The sequence below is a fragment of the Cynara cardunculus genome, unplaced genomic scaffold (assembly GCF_001531365.2).
Source record: "Cynara cardunculus var. scolymus isolate 2C unplaced genomic scaffold, CcrdV1 Un_Scaffold_3854, whole genome shotgun sequence".
Classification (NCBI taxonomy): Eukaryota; Viridiplantae; Streptophyta; class Magnoliopsida; order Asterales; family Asteraceae; genus Cynara; species Cynara cardunculus.
Genome location: NW_020201646.1, coordinates 48473 through 55779, shown reverse-complemented (window position 1 = coordinate 55779; position 7307 = coordinate 48473). Strand labels below are relative to the sequence as shown.

At 35.6% G+C, this 7307-nt stretch overlaps 1 protein-coding gene across 4 annotated transcripts in view; it reads left to right on the top strand.

Annotated features, from left to right (window-relative positions):
* Nucleotides 1–4350: 4350 nt before the first annotated feature.
* The window catches only part of LOC112503800 (histidinol-phosphate aminotransferase, chloroplastic-like), a 48123-nt gene continuing 45166 nt past the window's right edge, over nt 4351–7307 (top strand). For 2 of the 4 annotated variants that reach the window (XM_025107796.1, XM_025107795.1), the window contains exons 1-2: nt 4351–4532; nt 5991–6059. The gene's annotated coding sequence lies outside the window, so the exon portion shown is untranslated. Of the gene's footprint in view, nt 4547–5990; nt 6060–7307 lie in introns of all 4 variants that reach the window. The other 2 variants (XM_025107798.1, XM_025107799.1) reach the window with 2 other exon arrangements.

Below are 7307 nucleotides of genomic sequence, written 5' to 3'. Positions count from 1 at the left end.
GATAAATGAGCCCTATTAACCTAAAAGGGTCTAATCAGACTAATTATGATACATTTATTGTCATTTTGACCCAAATGACTCGATTATACCAAATAGGAACCAATATCCCAATAAGTGTAGATGGACCCATTAAGGACACTTAAGACCCATTTTACCTCAATTAGTCATATTAACATGTAGTTACACCAGCTATGATCTATTTAGTATCATTTTGACCCAATTAAGTCATTACAAAGAAATGGGCCCATTAAACCCATCAGGGTCTAATGGGACTGATTATGACCTAGTTGGTGTCATTTTGACTCAACTGAACTTTTTAACGAGAATTATGCCCATTATATCCACTGCCACCATTTGGACCCCTTAAGGACCGCTAAGACCTATTCGTCCTCAATTACTCACCTTAACGTCTCATTATACTAATTTTGAACCATTTAGTACCATTATGGCTCAATTAGACTCAAGAGGAAAAATAAGCCCATGATAACTATTAAGGTCTGAACAAACCAAATATGGCCCATTTATTGTCATTTTGACCCAATTACAGTAGTTATGGATAATTGACCCCATTAAACCCATTTGGGTCTAAAAAGACTAATTATGACCTAGTTTGAGTCGTGTTGACCCAATTGGACTTCTTAAGGAAAATTGGCCAATTATATCCACTAACACCAAATGGACCCTCATTCACTCCAATTAATGTMTKATTAGACTAATTATGACGAACTAAGCACATCATACCCATTAAGTCTGATCAAACTAAATATGACCCTATTAGTGTCATTTTGAGCCAATTTGAATCCTTATGGATAAATGAGCCCTATTAACCTAAAAGGGTCTAATCAGAATAATTATGATACATTTATTGTTATTTTGACCCAAATGACTTGATTATACCAAATAGGAACCAATATCCCAATAAGTGTAGATGGACYCATTAAGGACACTTAAGACYCATTCTACCTCAATTAGTCATATTAACATGTAGTTACACCAACTATGACCCATTTAGTGTCATTTAGAGTGGAAAAAAAGCAATGGCGCGTCAAAGCAGGAAGTAAGCCCAAGCACTTTGTACCACGGCAGGAAATGTGATTGAGAAGTCTGGACCTCTTCCGGCGACCTTGGTAGCTAGCACCTTGCAAAGAGAACAGACGGTGGAGCGTAATATTAGTACTACTGATGAAGAACCTTCTGTCCAATCTGGAAATACTGTGTAGATCGACACAAAAGATTCAGGTACGCATTCTGTTGGTGTAGGTTCTGTGTCTTCTTCTTCCCAGTCTACCCATTTTACCCATTCTATGGCTAAATCTACCCCTCTTCTTGCTTTTGTGGTTAAAAACTTCTGGTTGCCCCGGAGGGGTGTTATGATATAGCTTGTGGTGACTTCTAATAGATATGGTGTTCTAGAGAAGTTGGGAGGGGATGAATCTCAAGTGGAATCTCAAGAGGGTGCGGTAAATGACCCTGTTGTGAATAATTTGAATGTGGATAGTCGGGATCAAGGGGCAGAACAAACTACTTCATCATGTTAAATTTTGCTTCATGGAACATCCGGGGGCTTAACTCTCCGGTTAAACAAAAAGAGGTGAATTTTTTTATTCATTGTAACGATTTGTGTTTGTGTGCTATTGTAGAGTCTCACGTTTCTATGGAATCCCTTGAAAGCGTGTGCTCAAATACTTTTGGTCGGTGGTCTTGGATTTCTAATCATGTTGCGTGTGAATCTGAAACTCGTATAATTCTTGCCTGGGATTTACGTGTTTTAGATGTTATGGTTTTGAAGGTTCATAGTCAATTCCTGAATTGCAAAGTCATTTTAAGAGGTGGCCAAGATTATTTCTTTTTTTCGCTTGTTTATGGTGCCAGTGGTTGCAATGCCAGAAGAGAAGTATGGTCGAGATTGCGAAAGTTTAAAGTTTTGATTGGTTCTCAACCTTGGACTGTAATGGGGGATTTCAATACCATGTTATTTCCCCATGACGGTTTTGGTGGGTCTTCTCGTCCTAATACAGATATGTCTGATTTTTATGCGTGTGTAGAGGATGTTGAAGTTTTTGATTTGCACTACACAGGCGTCCATTTCTCTTGGAACCAAAAACCAAATTCTGAAGGGGGAATTTTGCGTAAACTTGATAGAGTTATGGCTAGTTCAAAATTTACTTCTAAATTCCATGATGTTAATGTACAATTCCTTCCTTCGGGCCTTTCGGATCATTCTCCGGGGGTTTTATCTTTTAAGGGAGGTTCACGAAAGAAGAGGTATGGTCCATGATTACCGATCCAGGTCTTTGATCAAAAACCTATGGCTCGACTCGGACTCCATGTTATGTAACCTGTCCCTAGAACCGGTCCTAATTTTTTTTCTTCCAAAATTCAACTTTGAACGTAAAAAAAATCTTGTTTGAATTTTTTTTAACAATATCTTATTAAAATATAATCTAAAATCTATAATTGGGTCATTGAAATACACTTTTAATTTTTTTATACAAAAATGTTATGGATATTTTGTAATTACAATTTTTAAGATTTAGTATTCAAACACTTACAAAAACTTTAAAAACGTTTAAAAGAACTTGAAAAACTTAAAAAAGAAAACTTTAAAGTTTTTGATAAAAAAACTCAAAAATATTGAAAAACTTGATATATAATTTATAAAAACTTAATTTATTTTTTAAAAAGACGGTTATAGACCGGTCTCGAATCGAGCAGTGGATATTCATAAAAATCATAATTGGGACCCAAATTGGTCCTTACCGCCTGTCCCGGATAGGGCCCATTTTGAACAATTCTACTCTCAAGACCGAAGTGCTTGATGAATGGGGTGGCCCAGATCAGCAAAGCCCAACAGTCACGTAGACTAGGTTCATTTTCTGAAAAAATTGATCCGCTCTCACCTCCCTTCTCGGCCTATCGGTCTCACCTCTCCCCTTACCCGTCACGAAGTCACGACCTGCTTCTGGGTTTTAGCCTTCTGGTCTCGCCTTTCTGCCCCTTCCATTCACGACCGGCGCTACCCAAGCCACCATTGCTCTCGGCTATCGGCTCTCACTTCTCAAATCTCACCTCTGCTCTCAGATCTCACTCTGTTTCGTTGAGGCTCCAGGTATTTTCTTTTTTGTTTACTTGTCTAGTTATATGATTTGCTTATTTTCGTTGAATTTTTTATGTTTATTTGCTGATATCTCATGTTTTGATGATTTCACTATTTGTATGATTTCCTTGAACTTATTTGATTTGCTTATTTGCTCACAGGGTAGCAGTTAAGTTTTAACTTTTAAGGCTCTGTTTGATTGTTTCATAGTAACATGTTAATCTTTTTTGGGAATTAGAAACCCTTGATATCATCAATTCACAGATATCTCCAGAATATTTGCTTGTAGCGTTTTTGCAAAAAAGACGTTAGTGCTTAGTATCAATTTATATATAATCGTTGTATTCCAGAATCTGTATGAACTCTTCTTCCTGTTAGGGACTTCTTGTGCTACTTCCTGTAAATGTTTATTCAATTTTTGAAATCTCTCTTGGAGTTAGTTACGTCATTTCTTTCTAAGTTCCTATGCTGTTAAAATCGCGATATATCGCCGATATATCGGATATCGGACTTTGGAAAAATATCGGTTCCGATATCGGAACCGAATTTTGACCGATATTTCACCGATATTTTGATGGAAAAATCGGTCCGATATACCGATTTTCTATAAGACAAATGTTTGGGTTTTTTCTATTACATGTTGGGCTTAGTTTTTTAGGCCTCTTTATTTGGTCAACTGGTCAACACATATATTAAGTCTCACGCTTCTTCTCTTCTCGGTTCTTTCACAGTTCACGCTTATTGTTTGCAATTAGCTCGTTTTTGAACACTTTTCCTATTTTGTTTCGTGAGATTTGTTTATGTGATGTTTTAGTTTTGAAACTATATTTCTAAACTCTAATTAATGCATATGATATGTTTATGGATGCATATATAATATATATATATATATATATAATTCTAAGAAATATTATATTAACCGCTATTTTGGACCGATATATCATCGATATAACTGAAATATCGAATATCGGTCCTGACCGATATTTTGTATTTTAACCACAGTAACAACATAGCTAAGTTGTAAATGGTGATTTATAGAGTCAAATTTTTGGCTAACAGATGGATTTGGGCATAGGCCAGAGAGCGACCGCCCAGGGCAACATAAACGGGCATCAAATTTTAAAGCCCAATGTATATATATGTGTTCAGTTTTCAATTGGGCCTAAGAATATTACCGTTTCCATTCGTCCATCTACCTCCCTCACGGCTCACTCCCTCCCTCCTGCCTCTCGCTCTCGCTCTCGCTCCCGCTCCCGCCTCTCGCTCCCGCCTCGCTCACTCACAGAACTCACAACAGAAATCGATTTATTTCACGATTCACGAATCGTAATCGCAATTGCAATCGGCCTTGACAGTTGACAGTTGACACAATCGGCTCTCGCTTTCTGCCTCTCTCGTCTGCCTCTCACTGTCGTCGCCCGTCTGCCTCTCTCTTGTGAGTTATGACTTGTGAGTTAGGGACTTAGGGTTATTACTTATTTACTTTACTTATTTTATTTTTTAAGTTTCTAATTTGATTGCAAAACCTAATAATGAAGCTGTGAATTTGGTCCTTTGTGGTTTGTGATTTATGTTTATATCACTATTCACTTGTTACTGACTTAGTGTGTTTGACTGTTTCACATGTTCTATTGGTTTTTAGCTGTGAAATTGGTCCATTGATACGTGAAGTTTGTGTCTCGAGATATGCTTACKTTTAGGAGGCCAACTCTAATTGTTAAAGGGTTSGAKAGATGTATTGTTGAACATGAATCACTTTTCAACAAGCATTTTGGTTGTGAGGGAAATTGAATCCCATAACTACAAATTATATGAAAAGTGTTAAACATCTGTCATAGTTTTCGACTTGGCAACGGTTAAGATATTGAGCTTAACAGAAGCGGTTTTTACATCAGAAAATTACTTGACATATGAGTCTGAATTTCATGGACTTGTTAGCACACACCTTGATGCTATTAGGATATATGTGATGCCTGAATCACTTGCACTTGGTCGAAACTCTACAACTAAAGACAATTCCATGCATGAGGTTCATTTCTTAAAGTCTCTTTCTCATATTCTTGTTTTAACTATTCATGTTTCAAGCCTTATCTAAAAATGAATACCGATTATTCACGTTGTTTTAAAGTTAAAAATATCCTCATATATACTTGTGATTGAATTTTTTTTCACTATAAGGGGCATTTTTTTGACTTTACGCCGTGGGCATCCAAAATATCAGGGCCGACCCTGGATTAAATATAGCATGCTCATATGCAGTGTGGTTCACATGACTTGGATTTTTCTGAAAAATTATAGGTATATAACCATGAACTTATAATTTTTCTTTCTATTCTTAGAGTTCAAGAAAATTCAGCAACACACAATAACGTTATGAATTTATAATGTTCTTTGTCTTCTCGTATATACCATCATGATCTTGAAATTGGCTTTGTTTCATCTTAAGTAATTCAAAATCATTGCTAATAATCTTAGATTTCAATCAACATCATTGATGGTTGTCTAATTTGAAATTAATTATCAAACCATGTTATAAAAGAATAATTTGCTCATGAATTAATCGAAGGAGGATCAATAGTTGGATATTCATAACATATTAGCATCAATAAAGGAGTAGGATTTTGGTTTCAGTTAGATCAAACTATTTGATCAACTTCAAGAACATCAATTGGATTTTTTGCCTATGCACCGCTGTTAAAGCTAATTTTCTGGGGTCAATCTTAATGTAGATTGTCAAGAAAGTCCCAAGTGGTTTCCAGTGTGCCTCTGTTATATAATCAATATATGTGATATCTTTTAATATTGTTATCAAATTTTCAATGGTTTCAATGTTCTTTCAAAGCCCATAAACTTATTTTAAGACATACTCATATGCTTATGTGTTTTTTCTCAGATGCTATTTCTCAATTGATTTCAGACTCTCTCAATCCGTCTCATCTCGATTTCAAACTCTCTCAACTAGGTACTTCTATAAACTTTGAAGTTTTATTTGTTTGTTGTTCTATTTTTTGTTTGCTATTGTCCTTGTTCTTTCAGAGTACATGAGCTTGCTGATTGATTTGGTCTTTTATATTTTTATTGCTGAATTTATGGTTTTAGAAATTAATGTTACTTGAATGATCTTCAATTTGGATTCTATGCTTCATAATGATGATAGTTAAAAGGGTTTATGTGTAGTTGAATCACCCCAAGTGGGATAGAAATACAAAGCTAAGGGGTTGTTCCTTTGCCTCTTAATAAGTCCAATAAGAGGTAATTTCTGAATCGGGGTAAGAGGGAAATCATTTTTGGCAAAAAACAACCTACCCCTTAATGGTGCTAAAACTTCCGAGCTATTTTGTATTTGGGCATCCTAAACCATTTCTCGCAGTAATTTTTTCCAAGGTTGCCCTTTCATGTTCTCACTCCGTTCTCTCATGATCTGTTGTTTTTTCACACTGCTGCTCATCTCTCATATGTGTTTCTTTCATCGTTATTTAGGTATGAATCGAATATGCCAACGAATTTGAAGTGCTCTGCATCTGTTCGATCTTCTTAAACTATCGATCTGTTTGATTACGTAAACCATCAGTCTGCTTCATGATCAGTTTAAATACTCAATTTTTAAACCATCGAGAACATCTGTACTCGGATTGAATACTTGATTTTTGAAGTATGCGATTTTTAAACCCTTAGATTGATTATGCCAAGTATTTGTTTTTCATGCCAACTTAAAGAACATCTCCAATCAACTCAGTGGTTCCAAGTATTTGTTTTTTTTTATTAACATGTAGCACCTGTTTAATGCGAATATACTTGCTTTTTGTATCAAGATGAGGTTCCAAGTATTTTTTATATCCTTCCACAGACTATAAGTGAAAGTTCATTGGGTAAAATGCAATCGCTATGCATGCTCACTGATCTTCAAACAAAAACTTTTAGTTTACCCTTTATGACTTAATACATAAGGTGCAATCATTACTCCATCTTCTTAGGTGCATAATGCTGGAAAATGCACATAGATTTATGTTGGGTTTTAATAACTTTTGTAACCTTAAACGCAGCGGAAAATTAAAACTTTGGTTGCAATAATTAGAAAGCTTTTCTAAAACATAAAACCCCATAGCTGGATTCACTGATGCATTTAATTAAAATCACACACACCATATGGTGTTTAGAATTCACATCTTTATAGATCTGACTAGGTATCTGACGGGGCACTAAGAAACCA